The sequence below is a fragment of the Sardina pilchardus genome, chromosome 20 (genome assembly GCF_963854185.1).
Source record: "Sardina pilchardus chromosome 20, fSarPil1.1, whole genome shotgun sequence".
Lineage (NCBI taxonomy): Eukaryota > Metazoa > Chordata > Actinopteri > Clupeiformes > Clupeidae > Sardina > Sardina pilchardus.
This window is the reverse complement of record NC_085013.1, coordinates 26075637-26083136: the sequence shown is the minus strand read 5'-3', so window position 1 is coordinate 26083136 and position 7500 is coordinate 26075637. Positions and strand designations below refer to the sequence as shown.

Sequence of the window (7500 nt, the reverse complement as noted above, 5' to 3'; positions counted from 1 at the left end):
GTACATGTGATCTCGTGAAGTGCTGTCCTAATCCCAAATACCTATCTGAGCCTATGTGGCCTCACACACTCACTCACTTAGCACCTGAGATCAATTAAGTCTGTGAGTCTTTAGTTCTTAGTCTTTAGGGCTGACATTGGGATTGGGCCACTGTAGCATTGAAAATCATAAATGGGAGTCCACTTCCTGTCACATGCTTTAGCCCAGCCAATCAGGGTCTACTTCAAAATATTTCATTGTTAAGTTGTGATGCAATAATGTGCCGTTAATGCAGTTTCAAGGTCCAACTGCTTGAAAAAAAAATTCCCGCTATTCTGAGTAGCCGATAAGAAAATTGTCATTCAATTACTCATTTACTCCATCAACCTAACAGAATCCTATTTTTTGTGGAAGCCTGGATGTTACCTTGAATTATTCTGCTAAGCAAACACTTACTAAAGTCATGTGGGGAACAATAATAAAGTATGTCAAAATGCTTATTATAGAGGCGATAGATGAGGAAAGAACGTTTGAGTTATTTAGTCGACTGTACAGTAGACGTTTTCGTTGACATACATTACATATACACTTATTAATTTAGCAGACACTTTTATCCGAAGTCCAAAATGAGGAATAACATTGCAAGCAGACATTAGGTAGGAGTTAATATAAAATCAATCAATGAATATAAAACAATAAGTCAATACTGTTGCAAGAGGATGAGTTAAAAGAGCTAGTCTGTGTGTAGTAGGAGGAGAAAGTGGTAGAAGAAGATGCCTTGGTGTGTTAGGTTGTTTGAAGCGTGAGGGGAGGAGGAGCCCTTGGATGAGTTGGGTCCTCAAGAGCTTCTTGAAAATAGAGAGGTGCACTCTTAAAAGAAAGGGTTCTTGGGGTGCTACATAGAACCAAGCAGGCTTTAAAGAACCCTTAGGGGTTCCTTTGATGAATCCGTCAAAATGGTTTAAAGAACCATTTAGCGGTGCCATATATTAAGCATGCAATAGAACTATTTTTGGTTCCATATAGGACCTTTTTTTTCTAAAGCCCAATTCACACCAAAGATTTCCGACGCGACGAGACTGAGTTGCAGCGGTGTGAATTAGAAGCCGTTGCAAAGCATTAAACACGTTGAGTCGCAGTCGCAAGGTTTTAGAACGTGGCGGCTCGTCTCGTCGGGAATCTTTGGTCTGAACCCTACTTAAGTGTGTACTGTATGCCCCTGCTCTGCTGGCGCTGGGGGACTATAAATGAAAACAGTCTGGATTGCCGTGGGTAGGGATGGCAGTGCCAGACAGCACTTCCTGGAGGAACGCAGCAGCCGAGGGGGTAATATGAGCCTTAAATTCAGAAAAATACCTCCGGCTGAAAGAATACCTCTGTCTAAACCTGCTCCCGAGGAAATGTGTGTCATTGCCTAGTGTGTGATTTATGTGTGAATATTTCCCAGTGTGCATATTTCATCAGACAGAATATGATTTTGTGTGAGGAACGAGTGGCACAAGAAGACTGTGCCGGAGTTATTAACACACTGGCATAAGCATCTTTTTTTGCACATCGCTGGGTAGTGGTCATCAGGTATTCCCACCAAAGAGCAGTAAAAGGTCTCGGCCCTCTTACCAGGCCCGACATGTAATGGGGATATCTGCCGTTCTGCTCTTCATAAATATCAAATGGCCTATTCAAGTCACTCACTTTAACTACCAGCCAGCCATCATACTCTGAATTTTTACACACACCAGGCCGTTGTCTGACCACACTTAGGTAATACGTATTCTTTAAATATTCTAACAGTAGGATTATGTAATGTAATATTTAGATATATTATCATTTTCCCATTTGTACTGTTGTCCACGTTCCAGAATATTCCTCGTGTCAGTACTGTATATCCAGTGTTGGGGAGTAACGCATTACATGTAATTGAGTTACGTAATTTAATTACAAAATAAACGTAACAGTAATATATTACAGTTACTGTAGAAAAATTTGTAATTCAATTACAGGTACTTTTGAAATTGTTCAAAATTACAATTTGAATTACATCTCAATATTGTCAGCAAAACCTTGTAAAGAATATTGTATGTAAAAATAACTGTTTCCCTCCAAAGCCATACTTTGATACGGGACCTTCTGATAGGCTCTATCACGCCTACAGCGCCATCAGCGTAGGCCTACATGCCTGCCTGTAAACGTATTATGATTATCATTATATTATCCTCACAAAAAATGTGATGCTAATTCATGTATTGCTGCCTTGTGCGCTTGTACAGAACTGCTCGGCAGCCTGTAGACCAAGGCTGAAATCTTCGCATGGATTTGGGGGCTAAATATATCATTAAAAAATCGGAAAAGTAATCAAAAAGTAATCAAAAGTAATTAGTTACGTTACTCAGAAAAAGTAATTCAAATAGTTACACTACTATTACATTTTAAACAGGGTAACTTGTAACTGTAACACATTACATTTCTAAAGTAACCTTCCCAACACTGTGTATATCACATTCCATACGACATGCCGATATATAACAATGTGATTTAGTAATAGTGTATTTTGTGTTATTCCTGGCTCATATAATTTACAGTTTTGAAATGAGTGCAGCATTATCTTTTCTAGCATCTCAGTGTGTCGATTGATAAATAAATAAATTATATAAATAAGGTTAATCAAAAAAGCTCAGCTAAGCTTTGAGGCCCTGTGGCATGATGTCTAGCAGACAGGCCTCACCAAAGACGCACACACACACACACACACACACACATACACACACACAGAGACACTAAACTGAGATGTTCCTTTCGCAGAGTGAAAATAGTTTTTGAATGTATGTGCCGCTATCATCTGGTGTAGCCAGTCCCATTGATTATAGTGGAAGCTAATTATATCGTAGCACACACTCCTCGAATGGAGTGCTTCAGTTACATGCCTTGGCTTAACGTAGCCTGCCTGTAAACCAAGTCCTCCGCCCGGCACAGTCCTAGCGTTCCCTCACCTGTGTCAGGGGGATCAGGTGGAGCGGCTATCTCGCTCGCTCGCTGCGTGACCTCGCTGGGTTGCCGTACTCTGACCATCTCAGTGGAGGCTGTTGGGCTTGTTGTGTGTGTGTGTTGTGTGTGTGGCACGTTTAGGTTGTTTAGGGTGTTTCGTGATTCTCCTCGTGCCCGTGTGATCCTGGCTAAGAGAGGCCCTGGCCCATGACTCCTGGTCCTGCTCCTCCTCCTCCTCCTCCTCCTCCTCCTCCACCACCTCCTCCGCCTCCTCCTCCTCCTGCTCCTCCTGCTCCTCCTCCTCCTCCTGGAGGCGGTGTGTGTGAGCGCTGCGGGATGTTTTATTAAAAGGCAGCCGGCTCTCTGACCAGCATTTGACCCGAGGTGAAAGTGATGCCTAAATGATGTGAGCCCCAAAAGGCCAATTTTCACTCCGGACAGGTATATTCGCTCCGAAATGAATCATTCAAAATGTCATTCCTCTTTTCCCCCCGCCCGCTGCCCGTCACCACACACACACACACACACACACACACACACACACACATACACGCTCACACACACACACAGACGCACACACACATTCTCTCTTGTCGCCTGATGGAAACTAATTCCCTGCCATAAAAGCCTCAGCACCTGCCTGGTGGAGGGATCTCTAATAAATGTCTTTTAACGGCCTCCGAGATCATTTCCTGCCCGGAGAACATTGTTTTCTCAGATGAGTGAGAACAGGAATGCGCCGCCTGCCGCCACTGCCAATGCGCCGCGGTTCCGCTCCGCCATCATCCTCTCCGCCCCTCCTCTTCATCTCGTCGCCGCGGCGACTGCCGACCGTATATTATGACATCAAAAAGCCTGGTCATGTCGCCGAGGCCTGAGATCTCTGGGGATTGAGGCCCCCTCAGAGAGAGGCCCCAGTTCCACCGCCCGACGGTAATAAACCTCTCCCGTAGTTCACTAGCCGCAGCTGGGAGGACCATGATGCACCTGGTCCCTGCCCGCCCCACCGGCCACCCTCCGTCCAATCAGAGAGCCCCAGGGTGATCCACCTTGTGTTGTAGAGCCTAGAAGTGTATTAGTTTCCCTCAATAGGAGAGGCTCAGCCAGTGATTTACCACTTACCAGGGTGTACGGTGGCTTGCATTCCTAACTATGCGCCCCATATAGCCATCCAGAATGCAGACAGACATGGTCATTATCGCCTCGGCTGGAATAACACGCGGAGATGAGTCAGACAGACATCGCGTTTATCCATTTATCCAAGTTAATTGAGCATTTTATGCGCTTGTGGGTTTATTTTGTGCTTTAGTGATAACGTGTTATGTTAAATTATCAGAACTGTGAATGGTTTAGGGCCCCTCAAAGAATCATATCGCGCAGCTGTAAAATTTTGTGCTTTAACATCTTAAAGAAGATGTGTTAATGGGTGGCAGTAAATCCACACAATGACTTTTGAATTGGGCGTACAAAAACTCTTCAGACTGTCGCAAAAAAAATAAAAAATATGTATGGGCGAGTTTAATTGAGCCTTCACTTTAAATCTCTACAATCTGTTTTCACTTCTGTCTGCGCGACTGAAGAGACACAGAGGCTCTCCACAGTGAGCTTTTTCTTCCACGGCGTTCCATTTCTGTGCAGCGTTTGTCCTTCACTGGAGCAGATTCAGACTTGCTGCAGTCAGCAGAGACACATGTGAATGAAGCAGAGCCACTTTGCAAATCCATTCTGTTTAAAAGAGAGCGAGGGGGGAAAAAAAGACGGCTGTATTCACAGACTGGATCCTAAGTCTTGTGCAGATTTTAGCCTCGGGTTTTGGCTTTGGTCAGGCCCAGGTCTGGCTCTGATTTGGCCCACGTGCGGCGTGAGATTCCAGAGCTTTGGTGGCTGTTTGGTTAGCTCACTTAACATCAGCGCGGGGGCGCCTTCCAGCAGTCATCTGTTTATTTTCAGGGAAAGATGGGAGATCAATGGGTTTTCTTACAACAATAACAGAAAATCAATGGTGAAATGGACCTTCCTTCATCGCCCGTATTGAAAATTACAGCTCGTCTGACAGTAATCGGTGGGGCGCCCAAGCGCTGGGATGTAATGTCTTGTAACCCGTCTCTAGTTAATGCCAGTTGATCCATTTTCTTAGGCATAGCGCCGCAATCCTAGCCCAGCCCCCCCCCCCCCCCCCATCCCCTCCTCTCTTCCATCGCCTTGCTTAGCAGCTGATTGTATGCAAATGCACTGAGTCGTCTGAAACAAAGCAGAGTCTTGTCCAGCTCAGGCACAATCCTAAGTGCATTTCACGCCTGGGCTGGTGTTTTAAGGGAGGGGGACTTGAGCAATCCTCCTCTCGGCTTTAGCTCCTCTCTCTCTCGCTCTCTCTCTTTCTTCCTTTCTTCTTTTTGTCGTCCAAAAAACAGCAGCCAACTTTCTGCTTAGATGTTCCTTGCTGAGCTGCTGGCTGCTGCGTCGTATCTGCAGTATCCCACACCAGAGGAGGGCCACAACTAGATCAGACTCGGGCCAGCATCTGTTGCTGTCCTAGGATCCTTGTCTCCTTCCCAGTACACAGCCCACCCTTGCAGCCTTGCACTCTTGCGTCCTTACAGCCTTCGCGGTCTTGCAGTCTTGCACCCTTGCAGCCTTTTGGCCTTGCACCCTTGCGTTGCGGCCTTGTGTTGCGGCTATGAGATGTCCCAGTAGGCGCCGCGGCTGGCTGAGTGCATGTGTGTTGCACTGGAGGCTGGAGGAGGGCGAGTGCTCAAAGCGTGTCTGAGGCGCTGAAGGTGGGAGATGCACAGGATGCAGCCACACGCCACTTACAGTCCACTACACAGCACATCTGCAATGCATCATGGGCCGCTGAGTGGGAAAGGTCTGTAGAGACAATACAGCACAGCATAGCACAGCGTCTCTCTCTCTCTCTCTCTCTCTCTCTTTCCATCTCTCTCTCTCGATCTCACTCTGTCTTTCTCTCTCTCTCGCATGGGCTCACTCTGTTTTTGTTTTTTTTCTTTACTCTTTCTATCCTCTCTATCCTCTCCTATTTCCTCTCACTCTTCTCTATCCCTCTCTCACTCTTTTTTCATTCTCTTTTCTTCTCTTTCTCTTTCTTCTCTCTCTCTCTCTCTCCTCTACTCCCTCCATTCCTCACTCATTGTCAGGCCCCACACTCAATCCTGGGGATTCCAATTTCTGTCGGGGTATCTCAGCTCGGCTCCACAGCCGTCCCCTGCTGTGATTTTGGATTCTTTGCTGTCTTTTATTCCATCCCCCTCTCTCTCTCCCTCCTTCCCTCCCACTCTCCCACTCTCTCTTTCTCTCTCTCTCTCTTCCTCTCTCCTTCTCTCTATCTCTATCTCGCTCTCTCTTTTATTTTTTTTCCTTGACAGTAAACTGCTTTCAACATCTTCAAGGAGAGAGGCTCCTTCTTCCCCATCAAGAAGGGGGGCCCTTTGAAACATGGCGTTGTACTCCTCCACGCCTTCGCCCGTTTGAAAAGCGCCAGCGTCTGAATTGACTGAATTACTGAATGACACCGCTGGCGTGGAAGAGGCATCCGCCCCGTAGAGGGCTAGCGCTCAGATAGCAGCCGCAGCCGCAGATGCAGCGGATCTAGGCCACGTCTGGACCGCATGTGGGCCGGACCAGGGACAGACTCTGGCTCCAGAGCGAAACATATCATACAGTGCCGGTCCAGATGATGGATGATTATCAGAGCAGGGCCACAGGAAGGTGCCACTCCTCCTGACAAACAGGGCAGAGCGGATTCAACTAAATGCGTGTGTGTGTGTGTGTCTGTGTCTGTGTCTGTGTCTGTGTCTCTCTCTCTCTCTCTCTCTCTCTCTCTCTCTCTCTCTCTCTCTCTCTCTCTCACACTCTCACTCGCACTCTCTCTCTCACGTGTGTGTGTGTGTGTGTGTGCGTGCACTGCATGCGTGCGTGCATGCGTGCGTGCGTGTGTGTGTGTGTGCGTGTGAAACTACATGATGAGAGGGTGTTGCTGCCTCTTTGTGGATGGGAGAGCTATCTCTGTTTGTAGGGAGAGGGAATAAACCCAATACCCTTCCCTGCTGGTTGGTGCAGAGTTTCTATGATTGCGTCCTGTTGGAAACTTTACTGTACATGTACCTGGTATGGAATTAACCGTTCCACGTTAATTCAATTAAAAATGTAACTTCCTCTCCGCGTTTAGTTTAGTGTTAAGGTGAAAAGTCTTAAAAATCTTTAAATCCACCCTAGCTGCGCTTTTTCTGGCAGACTTCAGATTCACGTCCAAAATCTGCTTTGACCTTAATGTCTATTTAATCTACGCACGTTTGTCTCTCCGCTTGAGTGCTGGCACCCAAAAAAAACCTCCTCCGTGAATGATGTCAACTTTCAGCCTTCGCCTTTGAAACTGCGTGAGGTCATTGTTTACCTCGCCCATCCGGTGCCATCTATTTATAATAATTGCTGGGCAGGTGTCGTGCCCCCGGGGCAGATTCCGGAAGGCGGACGGGCCAGGCGGACGGCCAGTCGCTCTCTCTCTCTGGAGAAAGACGGGCG

The 7500-nt window shown here is 46.8% G+C and overlaps 1 protein-coding gene across 1 annotated transcript in view; it reads left to right on the top strand.

Annotated features, from left to right (window-relative positions):
- Window positions 1–7500, top strand: part of ush2a (Usher syndrome 2A (autosomal recessive, mild)) — a 303780-nt gene that overhangs the window by 114237 nt on the left and 182043 nt on the right. The window lies entirely within an intron of this gene.